The 16,914-nt window shown below is 33.1% G+C and overlaps 1 long non-coding RNA gene across 1 annotated transcript in view; it reads right to left on the bottom strand.

Annotated features, from left to right (window-relative positions):
- Positions 1–2,017: 2,017 nt before the first annotated feature.
- The window catches only part of LOC134760205 (uncharacterized), a 93,799-nt gene continuing 78,902 nt past the window's right edge, over positions 2,018–16,914 (bottom strand). The window contains exon 3 of the long non-coding RNA XR_010137153.1: positions 2,018–2,182. This is a non-coding gene — a long non-coding RNA (uncharacterized LOC134760205). The remainder of the gene's footprint in view (positions 2,183–16,914) is intronic.

Genomic DNA, 16,914 nt, shown 5'->3' on the forward strand with positions numbered 1-16,914 from the left:
ATCTCATTCTATGATAGATCAAATGAGTGATTTTTTAAAACTCTAAGTACACGTGTAATCTAAATGACATAATCAATAAATATATCTCTCTCTATAAAATGATTTGGGAAGTGTTCATGCCATTCCTATTTTCTGAGTTTGCATATTAACATTGCTGATAATTTTCAGCCTTAAATGTTTCAGGAAATTTATGAGCAGAGCCATCTGGCCCCCCCTGGAGAAATATTTATGTTTATCAAAACTTACTCTAAAAGAAATAGGAAATCAGAAAAGAGAGTCACAAAGATGAAGAAATTATCAAAGAGCTACTTCCAAAAAAGCACCAAGTTAAGATAATTTTAAGAAGAGTAAAACATCTCTCAAGACCAGATAAATTAATACTATTTAAATTTTTCTAAAGCACAGAAAAGGAAAACTTCTGAAATTTTATTTGAAGTTAACAAAATTTTCAACTAGCATCAGCAACAAATATTGCAATAAAAAATAATGTAGCAAATCTCCCTATGACAATTGATAATAAATCTTAGGTGAAATATCAACAAACAGAAACCAGCAACACATTGGAAAATACAATAAGGCCAAGTGAAATTTTTCTAGGAATGCGAAGATGTTAAAAAATAATAAAAAATAAAATGGAAATCTACTTATATAATTAAACATATTAATAGTTTGAAGTGGAAAATAGTTCCCACAGATTAGACAGAAATTCATAATATTTATTTTTCAATCTTGATTTTTAAAAATTTTAATAGAATGAGATTATATTATGATATAAAATAGGATGATATGATATTAGGTAAGATGTCCTTTGTCATTACTATTATTTAACATTGTTCTGAAGGTGTTATTAGTATAGTTATAAAGCAGGGAAAAGAGGAGGATGTAAAATCACAACTAATTTCAGACAATATTATTTTATATCATAAAATGAAAAAACTACAACTGAAAATCAATAACAAATAAGAGAATTTTACAAGGTAAGTGAATATCAACTTGATGACATTCAATGCTATAGATAGAAATTTATAGCATTCATATATAATGCAATGACAGTTTAAAGGTAAATAATTTTCCATTTCTGATAGCAAAAAGATGTTGAAATATATAGGAATAAGTGTATTAAGAAATATGCAAGACATGTACAAATAAAACTAAAAATTTTTCTGATTAAAAGTAATGTAACAGAAATTCACATAAGGTTTTTTTAAATAGGAAGGCTTCACGTTGCAAACATAAAAACTTTACATATGATAATCTTTAAATGTAACCTGACAACAATTTTAATAACAACCACATAAGCAAAGCTATGTCAAGGTAATATGGAAAACTTAAAAACCAAGGATAGTCAGAGAACTTAAGAAATGGGAAGAATATTGAGAAATAATTAGCTTACACAGATATTAAAACTTAATATAAGTGTAAAGTAATTAAACTAATGAGGAATTTGCTCATGTAAAATAAAGATACAATAATGAGATGGAATGGAAAATGTAGTAATAGATCCAAATGTAGAAGGAATTTAGTATAAGATAAAGTAGGCTTGATGGCTCACAGTGCTGGCAAAGGCACGAGCAAAGAAGTACCCGCACATATTGCTGTTGAAAATCTATCATCTATCACAGAATCCAGCAAATGCAAATGCGCAAAGTTCTCTTTTAACCAGCTATTTCACTAGAAGACACCCTCACATCTACTCACACAAGTGTGAAATTGTATATGCTCTCTGTTATACATAAGGTATTGCATATAAGATTTAGAAATAACCTAAACCTTCATCGATAGAGGGCAGGCAAGTAGGAGAAAATATATCCTCATGTTGAAAAACTATTTGGCCTTAAAGGAGAATTAGAGAGCTCATAATGATACGAAATTATCTCCAAGACAAATTTTAAGTGAGAAACAAAGCTCCATCCATTAAAGTAACACATGCAACTCTCTCTCTCTCTCTCTATATATATATATATATATATACATATATATATATTTGTATGAATAAAATATTTTTGGAAAAATATTTAAGAGACAGAAAGCATTTTTTTCTTTATTTCTTTTTTGAAACTGGGTCTCATTACATTGCCCAGGCTTGTCTCCAGCTTTTGAGCTCAAGCAATGAACCCAGAGAATTCTCTCACTTCAGCCTCTGGAGTAGCTGGGATTACAGATGTGCACACCACCATGGCCACTGCAAGAGACAGAAAATACTGGTTGCCTATAGTACGCAGAATGGCTGAGGTCAGAGGCGGATTGAAGAGTGTTTTCTAAATACTTTATATGTTTGAATTTTATACCATGTATATGTATTACCTATTCAAAAAATCAAATACACACAATTTAAACATTTTAAAAAAGAAATTCACAAAGTGAGTAAGAGCAATTCTTAGTCACAGGAATAAACTAAAACATTATCATAAATATATCAAGTATATTATAGGAAGGGAGATTTCCAACCCCTAGAATTCTTGTCACATTCCTACCTGCTCACTCTGCAGATTTAGTCTAAGAAATGGCTTGGCTTACAATGCTCTATCCAGCCTCCAAATCTTTAAGACATCTGGAAATTCAGCATCTTCTGGTTTTATTGAAGATTTTTTAAAAGTTGACAAGGGTTTTCTTTTTTATTCTCTCTAAATTACTGCAGTTAATAAATAAAGACTCAAAGAAACTGTATTTGATGGGTTGCATTAAAATTTCCACGAACATAGAGATTTGTGTTTTGAAAATTTTATTTCAGGAACCTGGGTCTGGATGAGAACCAAGTACCCACTAGCAGATGCATCTGGTGATTTCAGCAGGGGCCCTATTAGAATGATCAGAGACTCCTTTGTGGATGTTTGCCTCTGATACAAAGCAGTCTTAAAACAGGATAGATTTATGTGTATTGGCAGAGCCAAGTAGCAAATGGAATGTGTTCTCACATATGTCTGGCCTGAGCCTGTGTGATTAAATCCTGACTTTGATGAATCCCAGAACTTCAGGGAAGAGAAAATAAAGTCAGAAGACAGTTGGTTAATAAGAAATTACTGAATCAGCCAAGTTCTAAGATGTTGCAGAAGGACAACATTTAGTAGATACACAGAAAAATTGAGATAAAAAATTAGAGAATAAAAATTATACTTTTCCAAAAATAATAGTCCCTCTTCCCCTCCATTTTGCTTCCATATCATTGTGCAACCAAACTTACATTATCACCCAAAGTACAGCACTTATTCCAAAACATTACAAGATTTTGCTTATGTACCTTCTTTTTCAATAGTCTGTGGATTCCTTGCAGAGAAGGAAAGCTTGTTACTTTTTCTTACATAAGCAGGGTCTCATGTAATGTGTGATACACAGTCAACATTCAATATTTTGTTAAGAGAGGGAGGCAATGAATAAATCAACTTGTAGATGGATGGATAAATACCAGGGACATCAATCTTACTAAAGTGATTCCACAGTATATTTTCAAATGGTGTGATATAAAATTGTAGAACAAGCTAATTTTATTTTATACACATTATAAAGGTATATATGTATCAAAAAGATGTTGTGATAATTCAAAAAGTTAGAACTAAGATTTGAAACAGATCTAGAAACTGTATCCAACATGAAGTACTGCTCAGTACTTTTACGTATTCTCAGTACTTTTACGTATTCTCAGTGGGTAGGTCACAGGTGCTTGTGAGCTTTGTGTAGACTGGTACAGAATCTTTATAGAGCTCAGTAAAATCTTGTCTAAGTAAAAGGCTTGAGGAGTTGAGTGCTGTGATAAAATTAGCTGTGATAAAATCACCAACTATTTATATCAGCATCTAACAAAACATTTCTAAAATCTAGAAACCCATTCTTCATAGTTCCCTTAATAAAAGTACACTATATAATGATATTTTGATCAACGATGAACCACATATAAACAGTGGGGGTTTCATAAGATTACAAGATACAATTTTTATTGCATCTTTTCCATGTTTAGATATGTTCAGATAAAAAATGTTTACCATTGCATTACAATTCCCTACAGTATTCAATACGGTAACATGCTATACAGGTTTGTAGCCTAGGAGCAATAGGCTATACAATATAATCTAGTGTATACTGGGCTATACCATCTAGGTTTGTATAAATATACTCTATCATTTTCACTCAATGGCAAAATCACTTCACAATATGTTTCTCAGAATGTATTCCAGTCATTAAGCAATTCATGACTGTATTTTTAAAGGTGTAGTTGTTACAGAACTAATGGCCATTGTTCAGAACATTCATTTTAATTGCCCACAAATCTAGATAATTAGACTGGATATATATTGACACCAGGACAATGTCTATTTTAAGCTATGATTTAGTTTCCACCTCCAATTAAAATGGGAAAACCATGAGAATGCGATCTAAAAATCTTAAATGAAATATTTAAGAATATGCAACAATGTGTAATATACCACACATTGAGCTGTGTCCAGGAACTCAGCAATGGTATAATATTAGAAGTTTATTAGAAGTGACATCAATAAAAATGGTGGAGTAAGGACCTCAGAAAATATTCTCCTTCATAAAAGTAATGAGAATATTCTCAAAAATATCATCAGAATAAACTTTTTCAGAACTCTGGAAATTAACCAAAGGCTTACAGAAAACTAGGGAGCATTTATTCAAGAAAAATAGCTGAATGTCTGTAGGCCAGCTTGTGGCAATTTAACCTTCCCTATTCCCATATCCCCCACCTCCAAAGCTTTTGATATCATTGAATATGAACAACCTGTGAATGCAGTGAAAGTGAGCAATATAGTAGTCACTAGACAGGGCAGAAAAGGGTTTGATCTTCAAAGTCTCACTTTCAGAGCTTTTCATTATTTGACATATCTGGCGGTTCTTTGGAAGATTTCTTTTGCAAGGCTATATTTATTTAAACTGACCTGTAAGTTGCAGAATATGAACAGCCTTTTCCTGGGGCTAGGAAAAGCATTTGCCTAAAAAACAATTATAGACAAATGTTGAACATCACAGCTGCCTGATATAATTGATAATAGTTGAAACACACAATAAGGTCATCAAAATATTAAAATCCTGGGAAATGAGAAGTCAATAGAGGACTTGAAAATGCTCTGAAAATTTTCTAGGAATCTAAAATGCCCTGGATATCAAGATTTTTGCATTCCCAAAGCTATGTACATGTTTAAGAAAGCTTAAACATGTGAAAAGGCTTTACATTCTCATCTCTGGCCAATGCTCTTCACAAGCAGGAAGTGAAGGCTAAGGCAGTGTTGTAAACTCTGTGAGAGTTCAAGAGATGCACTTAGATGCACACATAGCCACTTGACAAAGATTTGAAGAATGATTGATTCCAGGTATCTAAGAAATCTCTGTTCCATCATCAGCAGGCTGCTATGCTAATCAAGCAAAGATTTCACATGACAAAGACAGAAATTATTTAGGCAGATAGTGAGGGTAAGGAAGTCCTCAGTAAGGTTTTCCTTTTGATGAAAAGCAGCCCCCAAATCATTTCTTTTCTAACAAAAGGCAGTCTGTAAAATCAAGCTGCAGACATAGACAAGCAAGTTGGAAGCTTGCACGGGTGAACGCTGGCAGCTGTGCCAATGGGAAAAGGCTACCTGGAGACTAGGCATGTTCAACATGGTGGTTCTATCTTCCCTTTTTCTCACCAACCATTTGTGCAGTAGGGAGCAGACAACATGGCGTCAGCCAAGTAGAAAGCCCATTTGCATAAGAAGATTAGGATGGGGTGGCCAGCTTCCTCATGCTATGTAAGCATCACACCTGGTCCAACCAATCTGTGGGCCCTATGTAAATCAGACATTGCCTCCTCAAGCCTGTCTATAAAATCCTGGGCATTCCACTGCAGGGTGGAAGACCCATTCAAGAGCTCCCATCTCTCTCTGCAGGAGAGAGAGCTATTCTCTTTTTCTTTTGCCTATTAAACCCTCTACTCTTAACTTCACCCCACATGTGTCTGTGTCCTTGATTTCCTTGGCATGAGGCAACAAACCTCAGGTATTTACCCCAGACTATGGCACTGCTTCAAAAGTATGGCCAGTAAACAACAACAACAATAACAAAATCAATTAAATTGTCACTGAGAAGGCCCAGAAGTTTTACTTGTTTGACAAATATTTTAAATAAACTTGTTTAGATGTGTTTGAAAAACTGAAAGGAAACTAATATGGTTTGAATTTGTGTCCCCACCCAAATCTCATGTCTAATTGTAATTTCCAGTGTTGCAGGAGGGGCCTGGTGGGAGGTGACAGGACCATGGGGGTAGATTTCCACCTTGCTGTTCTCATGATAGTGAGTGAGTACTCACGAGATCTGGTTGTTTAAAAGTGTATAGCAATTCCCCCTTCACTCTCTGTCTCCTGCTCTGCAATGTTAAGATATGCCTGCTTCCCCTTCACCTTCCTCCATGATTGTAAGTTCCTAAGGCCTCTATACCCATGCTTCCTATACAGCCTATATAACTTTGAGTCAATTAAACCTCTTTTCTTCATAAATTACCCAGTCTCAGGTAGTTCTTTATAGCAATATGAGAATGGACTAATACAGAGACATATTTAAATAATGAAAGGAACATATAAAAATAGTGTCTCACCAACTAGAAGAAGACTGTAATAAGGATATTAAAATTATAAAACAGAACCAAATGGAAATTCTAGGGTTGAAAAATGCAATCACAAAAATTAAAAATTTACCATAGAAGTGAAACAGTAGATTTGACCAGCTAGAATAAAGAATATATTTCCTAGAAGATAGTTTAATTCATTACACAGTCAAAGGAAGTAAAAGAAAAAAAGAGTAAAGACAAATGAACAGAACCTCAGAGTATCATAAGGCATCATCAAAGATACTGATATTCACACAATGGAAGCTCCAAAAGAAGAAAACAGAAGAGCAAATGAATATGGAAAAATAATGACTGAAAATGTCCAAAATCTGATGAAAAATCTTAATCAATACATTGGAAAAGGTCAATAAATGCAAAGGAAAATAAATTCAAAGAAACTGAAACCTAAACACCTCATTACCGAAGTTTTTAAAGCCAACAAGAGAGAAGGCACTCATCATGTACAAGTGATTCTAAATAAACTTAACAAGCTGACGTTTCTTCAGAATCCCTGGGGGTCAGGAAGCAATAGGATGATATATTCAAAGTGCTGAAAGGAAAAGACTGTCATCAAGAATCCTATATCAGGTAAAATTTTCTTTAAAAGTAAAGGAGAGGGGTCAGGCACAGTGGCTCACTCCTGTAATCCCAGCACTTTGGGAGGCCAAAGCAGGAGGATTATTTGAGCCCAGGAGTTCAAGGCCAGCCTGGCCAACATAGTGAGATCTTGTCTCTAAATAAATAAATAAATAAATAAATAAATGAGGTGGGAGGATTGCTTGAGTCCCAGGAGGTCGAGGCTGCAGTGAGCCAGGATCATACCACTGCACTTCCACCTGGGTGTCAGAGCAAGACCTTGTCTTAAAAAAACAAGTAAAGGAGGAATTAAGATAAGACATTCCAAGAAAAAAATAAACTGAGTTTATTGCTACTATACTTGCCCTACAAGAAATGATAAATGGATCCTTCAGACTGAAACAAAGGTAATTAGGCAATAATCATGTTAAAAAGGAAGCAAAGAATCTGAATAGACCTATATCAATCAAAAGAAGATATTTAAATAGCCAAAAAGTATATTTAAAAATTCTCAACATCACTAATTATCAGGGAAAAGCAATTCAAAACCACAGTGAGATATATCACCACAGTTAGAATAACTATTATAAAAAAGACAAAATAAATGTTGGCCAAGATGCAAAGAAAAGAGAATTCTTGTGCACTGTTGGTGGAAATGTAAATTAGTACATCCATTATAGAAAACACTATAGAGGTTTCTCAAGGAAACTAAATATACAACTACCATATGATCTAGGAATCCCACTACTGTGTATTTATTCAAAGGGAAGAAAATCTACTGATTTTGATTGCATCAAAGGGTGCAATTAATACCCTCATGCTAATTGCAGTATTAATCACAACAACTAAGTGATAAAATCAACCCAAGTGTTCATCAGTGAATGAATAAAGAAAATGTGATATATGTATATATATATACATACACACACACACACAAAACAAATACTATTCAGCCATTAAAAGAAAGAAATCCTGTCAATGTGGATGGAAATGGAGGTCATTATGTTAAGCAAAACCAAACACAGAAAGTCAAATATCACATGTTCTCACTCATATGTGGGAGCCAAAAAAGATGAATTCATGGAGGAAGAGGGTATAATGATAGTTGCTAGAGGTTGGGAAGAGTTGGGGGGGCTGCAAACAGAGGTTGGTTAATAGGTAAAAAACATATAGTTAGATAGCAAGTGTAAGTTCTAGTGTTTGATGGAACAGTAGAGTGACTATAGTTAACAATAATTTATTATGTATTTCAATATAGTAAGAAGAGAAAATTTGAAATATTCCTAATACAAAGAAATAATAAATGTTTAAGATGAATAATTATCCTTATTTGATCATTACATAATGCATGCATGTATCAAAAATCTCATTTACCCCATAAATACGTAAAATTATTTTGTATCAATAAAAATAAATTTTTAAAGAAATACAGGAAGTAAAGAACTCTGATAAAGGTAACTATATAGGTAAATGGAAAAGGGAGTGTAAGTGTACTTTTTGTTTATAACTTTTTTGTCGTATCTGATTTTTAAAAAATAACTGGATAAAGCAATAATTATAAATCTATGTTGTTAAGCATACAATGGATAAATATTTAATTTATGTAAAATAACAGCCAAAGGAAGTAGGTGGCAGAGAATGAAGTTCATAGGAGCAACAATTTTATATATTATTGAATTTAAGTTGATACTATCTGAACCAGATTGCTATATGTTGAAGTGTTATTTTTAAATTCCAAGAAAACCACTAAAAAAACTCAAAGGAAGTAGTAAAAGAAATGATGAGGAGATAAAATTGCTAAACTAGAAAATGTCTGCTTAACACAAAAGAACTCAGTAAGAAGAGTAGAAAAAGTATAATACATATAAAAAACAAATAGCAAAATGCTAGGTGTAAATTCTACCTTATTAGTAATTACATAATATATAAATGGATTAAATAATTCAAATCAAAGGCAGAAAATGACGGACTGGATTAAAAAACACCAAGATTCAAATATGTATTGTCTATCAGGATAGGCTTTTTAGATTCAAAGTACAAATAAGCTGAAAGTAAAAGGATGGGAAAAGATATTCCATGCAAAAAGTTACCAACAGAGAGCTAAAATGGCTAATTTTAGCCATTTTAACTATTATCAGACAAAATAGACTTCAGGGCAAAAATTGTTACTGGAAATAAAGACTAAAGATAAAGCAGTAAATCCATCAAAAATATATAACAACTCTAAACAAATATGCACCTAACAATAGAGACCCAAAATACATTAAGTAAAAACTGACAGAATTGAAGGGAGATGTCACTATGAAAACACAATTAATTATACACACCATTGACATGAAAAAATAACCATACAGTCAGGTCTACATAACAACCAGCCAACAGCACAATGGCAGGATCAAATGTTCACATATCAAAACTGACCCTGAGTGTAAATGAACTAAATGCCCCATTTAGGCATAGAGTGGCAAGCTGGACATCAAAGCAAGATGCAACTGTCCGCTATCTTCCAGAGACCCATCTCACAAGTAAGAACACCTATAGGTTAAAAATAATGGGATGGAGAAAGGTCTATCATGCAAACAGAAAACAAAACAGAGTATGCATAACGATTCTTATATAAGGAAAAACAGACTTTAAACCAACAACAATCAAAAGGGACAAAGAGGAGCATTAAATAATGATAAAAGTCTCAATTAAACAAAAAGACTTGATGATCCTAAACATATACTCATTCAACATTGGAGCACCAAGATTTATCAAACAAGTTCTGAGAGATCTATGAAGACATCTGAGCAACCACACAATCATACTGGGAAACTTCAACACCCCAGTAACAGCATTAGATAGATCACTGAGGCAGAAAACTAAGAAAGATATTCTGGACTTAAACTTGACACTTGACCAGTTGGACATAATAAACATCTACAGAATACTCCACCCAACAACAATAGAATATACAACATATACACATGGCATATACTGTAGCCAGAAAGCCAGTCTCAATAAATTCAAAACAATAAAATTAAAATTATAACAACTGGTACAATCAAAGACCTCAGAGCAATAAAAATAGAAGTAAATACAAAGAAGATCGATGAAAACCATACAGTTACATGGATGCTAAACAACCTGCTCCTGAATGACTTTTGGGTAAAGAAAGAAATTAAGGCAGAAATCAAACATTATTTGAAACTAATGAAAATAAAGATACAACATACCAAAATCTTTGGGACACAGCTAAAGCAGTTTTAAGAGAAAACTTTATAGAATTAAACACCTATATTAAGAAGTTAGAAAGATCTCAAATTAACACCTAACATCACACCTAGAGTAACTAGAAAAACAAGAGCAAACAAACACCAAAGACAGAAGAGGAGAACAAATAACCAAAATCATATTAAACTGAATGAAACTGAGATTGAAAATCCATACAGAAGATCAACAAAATAAAATATTGTTTATTTGAAAGATTAAATATGATTGACAAACCACTAGCTACATTAATTTAAAAAAGAGAAGATCTAAATTAACACAATCAGAAATAACAAGGGGGACATTACAACTAATCCCATAGAAATACAAACAACTCTTAGAGACTACTACTAAGAACACTACTATGAATGCAAACTAGAAAACCTAGAAGAAATGGATTAGTTCCTATAAACACAGATCCTCCCATGATTGAACCAGGAAGAAATTAAAATTCTGAATAAACCAATAATAAGTTCCAACATTAAATTACTAATAAAAAGCTTACCAACCCCTCCCTCCCCCAACACACACACACACACACACAAACTTAAAAAAAACTCTGGACAAGATGAATTTACATCCAAATTCTACCAGATGCATAATGAATAGCAAGTCCCAATCCTTCTAAAATTACTTCAAAAAATCAAGGAGAAATATCTCCTCCCTAACTCATTCTATAAAGCCAGCATCATGCTGATACCAACACCTAGAAGAGACACAACAAAAAAAGAAATCTTCAGGCCAACATCTCTGATAAAGATAGACACAAAAATTCTCAACAAAATATTAGCAAGCCTAATCCAGGAACACACTGAAAAGCTAATTCGCTATGATTAAGTAGGCTTTATTGCTGAGATACAAAGTGGGTTAACATGTGCAAATCAGTAAATGTGATTCACCATATAAACAGAAACCACATCATCATCTGAATAGATGCTGAAAAAGCCCTTTGATAAAATTCAACATTGCTTCATATTAAGAACCCTCAAAAAATTAGGAATCAAAATAATAACAGCCATCTATGAAAAACCCATAGCCAACATAATACTGAACAAGTAAAAGCTAGATGCATTCTTCTTGAGAACTGGAACAAGACAAGAATTCTTATTCTTACCACACTTACTCAGCGTAGTACTAGAAGTGATAACCAGAGCAGTCAAGCAAGAGAAAGAAATAAAAGCATTGAAATCAGGAAAGAGGAAGTCAAACTATCTCTCCTCACAGACTATATAATTCCATACTTAGAAATTTCCACACAATCCACAAGAAGACTTCTAGAACTAATAAGTGACTTCAGGACACAAAATTGATGTACAAAAATTAGTAGCATTTCTATACACCAAAATGTCCAAGCTCAGAGCCAAATCAAAAATACAATTCCATTTATTGAAATACAATAGGCACTAACAGAATAAAATATCTAGGAATAGAGCTTACCAAGGAGGTGAAAGGTCTCATAAGATTACAAAACACTGCTGAAAGAAATCAGAGATGACACAAACAAATGGAGAAACAGTCCATGCTCATGGATAGGAAGAATAAATATAGTTAAAATGGCCATCCTGCCCAAAGCAATCTACAGATTCAATGCTATTCCTATCAAGTTATGAAGATCAATTTTTATGGAATCAGTAAAAACTATTCTAAAAATTTATATGAAACCAAAAAAGTGCTTGAATCTCCAAAACAATCCATAGTAAAAAGAACAACCTGGAGGCATCCCACTATCTGACTTCAAATGATACTACAAGGCTACAGTAACCAAAGCAGTGTGATACTGGTTCAAAAACACACATCAACCAAAGGAACAGAATAGAGAACCCAGAAATAAAGCCACACACCTACAACTTCCGATCTTCAACAAAGTTGACAATAACAAACAATGGGGAAAGACTTCCCTATTCAATAAATGGTACTGGGAAGAATGGCTAGCCATATGCAGACAATTGAAACTGGACTCCATCTTTTACAGTATACAAAAATTAACTCAAGATGGATTAAAGACGTAAATGTAGACATAAAACAATAAAAATCTTTTTTAAAAACCTAGAAAATACCATTCTGGATATCAACCTTGGCAAAGAATTGATGACTAAGTCCCTAAAAGCAGTTGTTATAAAAATTACATTGACAAGTGAGATCTAATAAAATTTAAGAGTTTCTGCACAGTAAAAAAAACTATAAACAAAGTTAACAGACAACCCACAGAATGGGAGAAAATATTCACAAACTATGCATCTGACAAAGGCCTAATATCCAGAATCTATAATGAACTTAAACAAATCTGCAAGCAAAAAATAAATAACTTCATTTAAAAAATGAGCAAAGGACACTTGAGCAAGGGACATGAATAGATACTTCTTTAAAAAAAGACATACATGCAGCTAACAAATATATTTTTAAAATGCCATCTAAACTAATCATTAGATAAATGCAAATTGAAACCACAATGAGATACCATCTCACATCTGTCAGAATGGTGGTTATTAAAAAGTCAAATAACAACAGATGCTGGCAAGGTTGAAGAGATAAGAGAGCACATACACTGCTGGTGGGAATGTAAATTATTCACCCACTGTGGAAAGCAGTGTGGAGACTTTTAAAGAACTTAAAATAGAACTGCTATTTGATCCAGTAATCCCATTATTGGGTATATATATAAAGTAAAATAAATTGTTCTACCAAAAAGACTTATGCAGTATACACAATAGCAAAGACATGGAATCAACCAAGGTGCCCATCAATGGTGGACTGGATATAGAAAATATAGTACATATACATCAAGGAATACTACATAGCCATAAAAAGAAATGAAATTATATTCTTCTCAGCAACATGGATGCAGCTGAAGGCCATTATGCTAAGTGAACTAATGCAGGAACGGAAAACCAAATACCACATCTCACTTGTAAGTGGAAACAAAACATTGAATACACATGGACACAAAGATGGAACAACAGATACTAGGGACTGCTTGAAGGGAGAGGGTAGCAGTGAGAGTGGGTTGGATAACTACATAGTGGGTACTATGCTCACTAATTTGGTGGTGGGATCATTCATACACCAAGCCTCAGCAACAAGCAATTTACCCATATAACAAATTTGCACATGTACCTGGAAAATAAAGGTTTAAAAAAAAAGAATTGAAGGGAGAAATAGACCAAAAAAATTAATAGTTCCAGAATTTAATGCTTCACTTTCAATAATGTATAGAACAACTAGACAGAAGATCAAAAGAGAATAGATCACATAACCAATACTATAAACCACATAGACCAAACAGACACATACAGAACGTGGAAAACTAACAAGAGCATAATATAAAGCCGTATTAAGTGCACATGAAACATTCTGTAGGATAAATGATATATTGGTCTACAAAAACAACTCTAAATCAAATTGAAAGAAGTGAAATTCTGAAAGCATGGCTTCAATCACTAAAAATAATATAAATCAATAATAGAAGTACATTTGCAATTCAATATGGACATTAAGCAACACACTGCTAAACAATAGGCCAAAGAATAAGTCACAATGGAAATTAGAAAATATAGTGAGATGAATTAAACAAAAATACAAGACACCAATATGTATGGCATGCAGCTAAACCACAACTTAGAGGAAAATTTATGGCAGCAAACACCCAGATTTGAAAAAAAGAAAAATCTTAAATAATCATTCATCTTAGGAAGTTAGAAGTAAGAAAGCGAACTAAGCCCCAAGTAAGCAAAAGAAAGAAAATAATGAGTTTCAATGCAAATAAGTGAGAGAAAGTATGCAAAACTAAAAGTTGATTCATTGAAAGGTGAACAAAAATGATGAAGCCAAAGCTAGATTGACCAACAGAAAAATAAGAAATTGTTTCATTACTAAAATCAGAAATGAAAGAGTGGGCATTACTACTGACTTTTAGAAACAATATTATTAACAATTACATGCTGAAAAATTAGATAATTTAAATGAAATTCATATGTTCCTAAAAAGACAACACAAACTATTGAAACTAACATGAAAATAAATTGAAAATCAATATAGACCTATAACAAGTATAAAGATTGAAATAGTAATTAAAAGAATTCTCACAAACAAAATCCCAAGACCAGTGGTCACTGGTGAATTCTATCAAGTATTTAAAGAGGAACGAACACCATTCCCACACAAACTATTATAAAAAGTAAAAGAGAAAGGAAGGCTTTCCAATTCATTCTGTCAAATTATTAATAGCCTAATAATAAATTCAGACAAAGGCATCTACCAACCAAAAGAAAACGACAGAACAATATCTCTTGTGAATATAGATGCAAAACCTTCAAACAAATATTAGCATTTCAAATTCAGCAATATGTAAAAAGGATAACATACCATGACCAAATGGAATTTATCCCCGGAAAGCAAATTTATTTCAACATACAAAGATCCATCAATGTAATACACTATATTAATGGAATAAAAGACTAAAATCACATGTTTATCTCAACAGATAATAGACAAAAGAAAACATATTTCAAGAACTATAGCAAAAGTATTTGACAAAAATAAAACACTCATTATTAGGAAAAAAGTAACTAGAGATAAAGGGAAATTTCTTAATTAGAAAATGGACGTAAATAATAAAACCCATAACAGCATACTTAGCAGTGAAATACTGAAGTATCTCTCCTCATGATCAGGAGGAGACAAGAATCTCCACTCTCACCACTTCTATTCAACCTTGTGCTAGAGGCCCTAGGGAAGACAATTAGAAAAGAAAAGGCCAGGCGCAGTGGCTCATGCCTGTAATCCCAGCACATTGGGAAGCTGAGGTGGGCAGATCATGAGGTCAAGAGATCGAGACCATCCTGGCCAACATGGTGAAACCCTGTCTCTACTAAAAATAGAAAAATTAGCCAGGCATGGTGGCAGGTGCCTGTAATCCCAGCTACTCAGGAGGCTGAGGCAGTAGAATCACTTGAACCCAGGAGGCAGAGGTTGCAGTGAGCCGAGATCCCACCACTGCACTCTAGTCTGGTGACAGAGTGAGACTCTGTCTCAAAAAAAAAAAAAAAAAACGAAAAGAAAAGAAAAATAATTAAAAGGCATGCATTCCAATTGGAAATAATGAATTGAAACTGTTTCTATTTGCAGATGACATAATCTTGTAAATGGAAATTTATTTAAAAATTGCTGAAAAATTATTAGAGCTACTATTAGCAGACTGTTTGGTGCTAGTCTAAAGATTAACATGAAGCTCAATGAAATAGAATTGGGAGTTCAGAAAATATCCCAGACATTACGGCAACTTGGTTGTTGGCTATGGTGCCAAGAATAGTCTTTTGAACAAATGTTGAGGACAACAAAATAGACACACGCAAAAAAATTAATTTGGACCCCTACCTCACATCTTATACAAAATTAACTCAATTTTTACAAAAGTCCTAAATCTAATAGTTACAATTATAAAAATTTAAAAATAAAAAATAATGTTAAATATTTGTGGCCTTGAATTAAGCATTTGTTTCTTAGATATAGCAACAAATCAGAAGCAATGAAAGAGAAAAAAATGATAAATTGGCTTTTCTCAAAATTAAAATGGTTGTACTTGAAAGATACTATCAGTAAATTGCAAAAGTAAACCACAGAATAAGAGAAAGTATTTGCAAATTATATATCTGATAAGAAACTTATATCAAAAATATGTAGAGGACTTTTAGAACTCAACAATAAACTACAAATAATTTAAAATTTTTTCAAAGGATTTAGACATTTCTCCAAAGAAGGTTTATTTTTAATGGCAAATAAACGCATGAATAGGCTTTTTAACATCACTGGTCATCATAAAAATCACACTAAAATGTGATGCCACTTCACACCTACTATAATACCAAAATCAGGAAAGAACATAACAAAGAAGAAACTATAGACCAACATCCCTGAATAACAGAGATGCAAAAATCCTCAACAAAATACTAGCTAATCAAATCTAGCAGCATATCAAAGATAATCCAACATGATCAAGTGGGTTTCATAATAGGGATGATTAACATACACAAGTCAATAAGTGTGATCCACTTCATAAAAAGAATTTAAATAAACAATCACATGATCATCTCAATAGACACAGAAAGAGCATTTGACAAAATCCAGAATCCTTTTATGATTAAAACCCTCAGCAAAATCAGCATAGAAGAAATATACTTTAAGGTAATAAAAGACATCTATGACAAACCTACAGCCAACATTATACTGAAAGGGGAAAAGTTGAAAGCATTTCCCCTGAGAACTGGAAGAAGAAAAGGATGCTCACTTTCACCACTTCTATTCAACATAGTATTGGAAGTCCAACCAGAGCAATCAGACAAGACAGAGAAATAAAGGGCATCCAGATTGGTAAACAGAAAGTCAAACTGTCGCTGTTCACCAGTGATTTAATCATATACGTAGAAAACCCTAAAAATCTCACCAGGCCGGGCATGGTGGCTCACATTTGCAGTCCCAGCACTTTGGGAGGCCAA

Source organism: Pongo abelii, chromosome 16 (assembly GCF_028885655.2).
Source record: "Pongo abelii isolate AG06213 chromosome 16, NHGRI_mPonAbe1-v2.0_pri, whole genome shotgun sequence".
NCBI lineage: Eukaryota > Metazoa > Chordata > Mammalia > Primates > Hominidae > Pongo > Pongo abelii.